A 7,500-nucleotide genomic window follows, 5' to 3' on the forward strand; every position below is an offset into this window, starting at 1 on the left:
TGCCACCCGGGGGGTTCCAGGGTGCTGAGATGGCTGACGTTTTGCTCCGCTCACGACGGTCACCGCACCACGCAAGAACAGGCCAAAAACTGGCCAAAACAGCCCAAAAACGGGCCAAAACTGGCCATTTTTGGCTGCGCGAGCGAGCGGCGAGCGGCGAACAGCGAGCGAAGCGAGAGGCAGCACCGTCCCTGCTATACGAAAGCCCCATCCAGCCCTGTGCCACCCGGGGGGTTCCAGGGTGCTGAGATGGCTGACGTTTTGCTCCGCTCTCGACGGTCACCGCGCAATGCAAGAACAGGCCAAAAACTGGCCAAAACGGCCCAAAAACGGGCCAAAACTGGCCATTTTTGGCTGCGCGAGCGGCGAGCGGCGGACAGCGAGCGAAGCGAGAGGCAGCACCGTCCCTGCTATACGAAAGCCCCATCCAGCCCTGTGCCACCCGGGGGGTTCCAGGGTGCTGAGATGGCTGACGTTTTGCTCCGCTCTCGACGGTCACCGCGCAATGCAAGAACAGGCCAAAAACTGGCCAAAACGGCCCAAAAACGGGCCAAAACTGGCCATTTTTGGCTGCGCGAGCGAGCGGCGAGCGGCGGACAGCGAGCGAAGCGAGAGGCAGCACCGTCCCTGCTATACGAAAGCCCCATCCAGCCCTGTGCCACCCGGGGGGTTCCAGGGTGCTGAGATGGCTGACGTTTTGCTCCGCTCTCGACGGTCACCGCGCAATGCAAGAACAGGCCAAAAACTGGCCAAAACGGCCCAAAAACGGGCCAAAACTGGCCATTTTTGGCTGCACGAGCGAGCGGCGAGCGGCGGACAGCGAGCGAAGCGAGAGGCAGCACCGTCCCTGCTATACGAAAGCCCCATCCAGCCCTGTGCCACCCGGGGGGTTCCAGGGTGCTGAGATGGCTGACGTTTTGCTCCGCTCTCGACGGTCACCGCGCAATGCAAGAACAGGCCAAAAACTGGCCAAAACGGCCCAAAAACGGGCCAAAACTGGCCATTTTTGGCTGCACGAGCGAGCGGCGAGCGGCGGACAGCGAGCGAAGCGAGAGGCAGCACCGTCCCTGCTATACGAAAGCCCCATCCAGCCCTGTGCCACCCGGGGGGTTCCAGGGTGCTGAGATGGCTGACGTTTTGCTCCGCTCTCGACGGTCACCGCGCAATGCAAGAACAGGCCAAAAACTGGCCAAAACGGCCCAAAAACGGGCCAAAACTGGCCATTTTTGGCTGCACGAGCGAGCGGCGAGCGGCGGACAGCGAGCGAAGCGAGAGGCAGCACCGTCCCTGCTATACGAAAGCCCCATCCAGCCCTGTGCCACCCGGGGGGTTCCAGGGTGCTGAGATGGCTGACGTTTTGCTCCGCTCTCGACGGTCACCGCGCAATGCAAGAACAGGCCAAAAACTGGCCAAAACGGCCCAAAAACGGGCCAAAACTGGCCATTTTTGGCTGCACGAGCGAGCGGCGAGCGGCGGACAGCGAGCGAAGCGAGAGGCAGCACCGTCCCTGCTATACGAAAGCCCCATCCAGCCCTGTGCCACCCGGGGGGTTCCAGGGTGCTGAGATGGCTGACGTTTTGCTCCGCTCTCGACGGTCACCGCGCAATGCAAGAACAGGCCAAAAACTGGCCAAAACGGCCCAAAAACGGGCCAAAACTGGCCATTTTTGGCTGCGCGAGCGAGCGGCGAGCGGCGGACAGCGAGCGAAGCGAGAGGCAGCACCGTCCCTGCTATATACGAAAGCCCCATCCAGCCCTGTGCCACCCTGTCACGAACGGTCGTCGCGCACCCGCAACAACTTCGTTCAACGAACCGTTCGTCGCTCACACCCGCATGTACAGCTGCTTAACAGCATGTTTTCCCATGGTTTTGGGTCATTTTGCTTGTAAATATGTAAGTTCGAACAAGCTGCAGCGTTGCAAAGCGATCGCTCACCGAACCGAGCAAAACAGCCCCAAAACAGCCCAAAACGGCTTCGTTTTCGCGTGCCGCGGGAGGTGAGCGGAGTGCTGCCTCCGCTCACCAAAATGTCAGCCATCTCAGCACCCAGGAACCCCCCGGGTGGCACATGGCTGGATGGGGCTTCGGTTATATACCGGGCGTTGAACACTCTTTCGCAAGTTCGTACGTGACCTTTACGGGAACTTGGTGTTGCGTCCGGGACCAGGTGAGCGGCTGTTTGTGGGCTTGCAGCTGTTCGTTCATCCTTGAAAGCCTTGTTTTTCCCCCTCTCCCTCTTTTCTCTTGTGCACACAAGGTGTTCGACGAATTGCTTGTAAAGCTTTCCTTTTCGCGAGACTTCGGGACGTGTCCGTTGCTCGTTCTTTCGATCTAACTCTCTTTCTCTTTTACAGGTCCTTCGGGACCTGCGAGAGGTTACAAAGTGGGCTGATCCTTGCGGAGCAAGATCGCAAGGGCGAAGCGCGACTTAGGCAAGGCAAAGCTAAGTTCGCGTCTTTGCCGCACGGGTGACTCGCGACTTAGGCAACGCAAGCTAAGTTCGCGTCTTTGGCCGCAAGGGTGCCGCACGCCTTAGGCACTTCCAGCTAAGGTCGTGACATTGTGGTATCAGAGCCGGCAAGCTCTTCGATCGAACAGCGAACGAACTTCGCAACTTCGCCATGGCAAAGCATCGTGGCGAATCAAGCAAGACGGGGCAGGCCGGACCCTTGCCCCAAGCAGCCGCAGGTGGGCTGCATGTGCACACTCGCTCTCATGCTGTTGGAGCCGCTCATGAGGATCGCGGCAGCGAACAGGATGAGCGAGAAGTTGGCAACTCTCCGCGAGCGGAGGAAGCGCAATCTGGTGCGCTAACTGGGAAAAAGAGTCATAAGGAGAGACTCACGACGGCGGAAACCCGCCTGGATGTTCTTGAAGCGAGCATGGAGGAACTCTACCATGGCCAACAAAGACTTGTTGGGGTAGAGAGCTCGCAAGAGGAAGCGGAGTCCAGGATCGACAAGGTCGAGGCCCTAGTCGACCGACTGTCCGATGACACCAAGGACTCCGTGCAGCACTTACAAGATGTTGTGGCGGAACTCACGGCGAAGGTGGCTATGCTCACAAGAACGCTAAATGCGGGAGGAGGCAACACCCGCGTTGCACCGCCACAAAACTTGAGGGCACCTGAGCCCCATGGATACGGAGGGGCCAGAGATGCCAAGGAGCTCGAGAACTTTCTGTTCGACATGGAACAATACTTCCGAGCTACGAGACCCGATTCTGAAGATACCAAAGTTTCAATAGCAACAATGTATCTGAACGGAGATGCGAAACTTTGGTGGCGAACTCGTTGGGAGGAAATCCAATAAGGTCGGTGTCGAGTCGACACATGGGAAGACTTGAAGCGGGAGTTGAGAACTCAGTTCCTACCGGAGAACACAGAGTTCGTCGCAAGAAGGAAGTTGAGACAACTCCGCCAAAGTACCACCATCCGAGACTATGTAAAGCAGTTTTCTGCACTGATGCTGGACATACAGGACATGTCCGAGAAGGACAAGTTGTTCAGTTTCCTTGATGGTCTGAAACCATGGGCTCAGCAAGAGCTGAATCGAAGGAATGTTACCGACGTGGTCGGGGCAATTGCAGCTGCAGAAAGGCTCACCGACTTCGTTTCCTCTGAAGACCCAGCGAGAAGGAAACAATCTTCAAGCAATCGCCCTCAAAAACATTCTCGAGGGAAGGAGCTCGGGGGCGAACAGAAGAAGAAGAGCTCCCACAAAGGGCCGAACCCAAAAGGCAAGGCCTCAAAACCTGGAGGATGCTTCTTGTGCGGAGGACCGCACATGGTAAGGGAGTGCCCACAGAAGCAGGCACTCAACGCGTTGACAGCTTCCATCCACCCTCCCCGATCGGACAAGGGCAAAACCGTTGCCCTTAGCTCAAGCAGTTCTGAATCCAGCAGCGACGATGAAGAGTCGCAAGGACCCCGAATGGGAGCAATGCGTTTGTTGAACGCTATGCGGGGTCAAGTGGGGGAGAACATGAAGACGAAGGCACAAAAAGCAGGAAGTAGTGAACTGATGTATGTGGACATCAAGCTGAATGGCCAAACGACCCGTGCAATGGTGGACACGGGCGCTACCCACAACTTCATAGCCGATCGTGAAGCACAGCGACTTGGGTTGACATTGGAGAAGAGCCCAAGCCGAATGAAAGCAGTGAACTCGGAGGCCAGGCGAATCTCCGGATTGGCGAAGGGAGTTCCCATCAGAATCGGGACTTGGAGCGGAACCACCAACATGATGGCCGTGCCACTAGACGACTTCCAAGTGATCCTTGGAATGGAGTTTATGCACGCGGCGAAGTTGGTGCTGATGCCATTCTTGAATTCCCTATGTATGATGGGAGGCGATGACCCCTGTGTGGTGCCCGTCTCTCGGAGAGGAACCAAGGAGCCCCAACATATTTCGGCATTACAATTGAAGAAAGGGGTGCGAAAGGGCGAACTAACATTCGTGGCTGCTATGAAGCTAGAGCCACTCAATGAAGAAGCCATTCAAGAACCTGCTGTGGTGGCCAACGTCCTGAAGGAGTTCAAAGACGTTATGCCACCTGAGTTGCCGAAGACTCTTCCGCCACGCAGAGGCGTGGATCACAGTATTGAGCTGGAGCCAGGAGTGAAGCCTCCAGCGAGACCACCCTATCGCATGGCCCCGCCAGAGTTGGCAGAACTCAGAAAGCAGTTAGGTGAACTGCTAAGCGGTGGTCTCATCCGCAGCTCAAAAGCACCTTTCGGAGCTCCAGTTCTCTTTCAGAAGAAACAAGATGGGAGCCTCCGATTATGCGTCGACTACCGAGCCCTCAACAAAGTAACAGTGAAGAACAAGTATCCCATCCCGCTCATCGCGGACTTGTTCGACCAATTGGGCAAGGCGAAGTATTTCTCAAAACTCGACCTTCGGTCGGGGTATTGGCAGGTGCGCATTGCTGAAGGCGACGAAGCAAAGACTACATGTGTGACCAGATATGGAGCGTTTGAGTTCTTGGTGATGCCTTTCGGCTTAACCAACGCTCCGGCAACATTCTGTACTCTCATGAACCAGCTATTCAAGGAGTATTTGGATAAGTTCGTGGTCGTCTACTTGGACGACATCGTCGTTTACAGCCAAACGCTCGAGGAGCACGTCAAGCACCTTCGGACGATTTTCAAGGTTCTCAGGGAGAACACTTTGTTCGTAAAAAGGGAGAAATGCTACTTTGCTCAGACTGAGATCCTGTTCTTGGGGCACCGAATCGGTGATGGCTCCATCCGGATGGACAAGTCGAAGGTGCAAGCAGTTGCGGAATGGCGAACTCCAAAGAAGGTGCCAGAGTTGAGATCCTTCCTTGGTTTCGTCAACTACTACCGACGCTTCATTGCTGGATATTCGAAGCGGGCAACCCCACTGACGGAGTTGCTGAAGAAGGAGCAGCCTTGGAAGTGGTCTGACAAATGTGAGATAGCATTCCAAGATCTGAAGGCTGCTGTTCTGGAAGAACCAGTGCTCAAATTGCCAAACTATGGAGAGCCCTTTGAAGTCCATACAGATGCTTCGGACTTTGCTATTGGTGGAGTACTCATGCAAGAAGGTCATCCGGTGGCCTACGAGAGCCGTAAACTCAACGAGACCGAGAGGCGGTATCCAGTGCATGAGAAGGAGATGACAGCGGTGATCCACTGCCTACGAGTTTGGCGACACTACCTCCTTGGGTCGCGATTTGTGCTGAGGACAGACAACATCGCCTTGAGTTATTTCCAAACTCAGAAGAAGCTCTCCCCAAAGCAAGCACGGTGGCAGGACTTCCTGGCTGAATTTGATATGGCAATGGAATATAAGCCCGGGAAGGCGAATGTCGTGGCCGATGCGCTGAGTCGGAAGGTGGAGTGCGTGAATGCTGCACAACTGGAGGGCAGAGGCCAAGCAAGTCAGTTACACTCAACCTTCCTTTCCCGAATCAGAGATGGACTGTATAGTGATCCCCAGGCAGTTATCCTGATGCAGCTCATCAAAGAAGGCAAAGCACGACGATTTTGGGTCCAGGAGGGACTTGTTTACACAAAAGGGAATAGGGTTTATGTTCCCCGAGTGGACAATCTAAGGCGTGAACTCTTGAAAGAGTGTCACGATTCCCTTTGGGCTGGACACCCCGGCATTCACAGAACGTTGGCTCTCGTGGAGAGGGCCTTCTACTGGCCAAAAATGGGGATTGATGTGGAGGAGTATGTTCGAACATGCCTTACTTGCCAACAAGACAAGGTGGAGCAGCGGAAGCCGGTGGGACTTTTGGAGCCGTTGCCCGTACCAGAAAGGCCTTGGGAGAGCATTTCCTTAGACTTCATATCAAGCTTGCCACCTGTAGGGGGACTTGGATCGATACTTGTGGTGGTCGATCGGTTTTCAAAGTATGCAACTTTCATTGCTGCTCCCCTACACTGTTCAGCTGAAGAGGCGGCCAGACTGATGATGAAGGGTGTAGTGAAGTATTGGGGAGTCCCACACAATATCATTAGTGATCGAGACGCTCGGTTTCTGGGACGGTTCTGGACCGAGCTATTCAAATTGTTGGGATCAAAGTTATACTTCTCTACAAGCCTCCACCCCCAGACGGATGGTCAGACTGAAAGAATAAATTCGCTCTTAGAGCAGTATCTCCGGCACTATGTGAGTGCCAATCAACGAGATTGGGTGAAGCTGTTGGACATCGCCCAATTCTCCTACAACTTGCAGCGGAGCTCTGCATCCAACAAGAGCCCCTTCGAAATTATCACAGGACAACAACCGTCGACTCCGCACACTATGGCTATTGGGTATACTGGGAGTAGTCCATCAGCCTACCATTTCGCAAAGGAGTGGCATCGGAATGCCGATATTGCGCGGGCTTACTTGGAGAAGGCGGCAAAACGGATGAAGAAGTGGGCAGACTTGGGAAGGCGACCACAGGAGTTCAAAGTTGGCGATTTGGTGTTGGTAAAGCTCCAACCAGCATCACTCCAATTCTTCAGGAAAAGAGTCCACAAAGGATTGGTGCGTAAGTATGAAGGGCCCTTCCCAATTATCAGCAGGGTAGGCAATGTTTCTTACAAGTTGCAGCTGCCGGCGTGGTTCAAAATTCACAACGTTCTTCACGCCAGCAACCTAAAGGCCTACCATTCAGATCCGCAAGATGCTTCTCGAAGTGTTCCAACTCGGCTACCTCCCATCACAGCCTCCTACGAGAAGCGAGTGGAAACCATTTTGGCGGATCGCAAGATAAAGCTACCCAACGGAGCGGAGCAAACAGAGTACTTGGTGAAGTGGCGAAAGCTTCCCCGAACTGAAGCCAGTTGGGAGTCTGAAGACGCCCTGCGACATGAAGAAGACGTCATCAACAACTACCAACAAGCGTCGACGAGGGCGTCGACAGTTTAAGTGGGGGAGAATGTCACGAACGGTCGTCGCGCACCCGCAACAACTTCGTTCAACGAACCGTTCGTCGCTCACACCCGCATGTACAGCTGCTTAACAGCATGTTTTCCCA

Source organism: Musa acuminata, unplaced genomic scaffold (genome assembly GCF_036884655.1).
Source record: "Musa acuminata AAA Group cultivar baxijiao unplaced genomic scaffold, Cavendish_Baxijiao_AAA HiC_scaffold_588, whole genome shotgun sequence".
Lineage (NCBI taxonomy): Eukaryota > Viridiplantae > Streptophyta > Magnoliopsida > Zingiberales > Musaceae > Musa > Musa acuminata.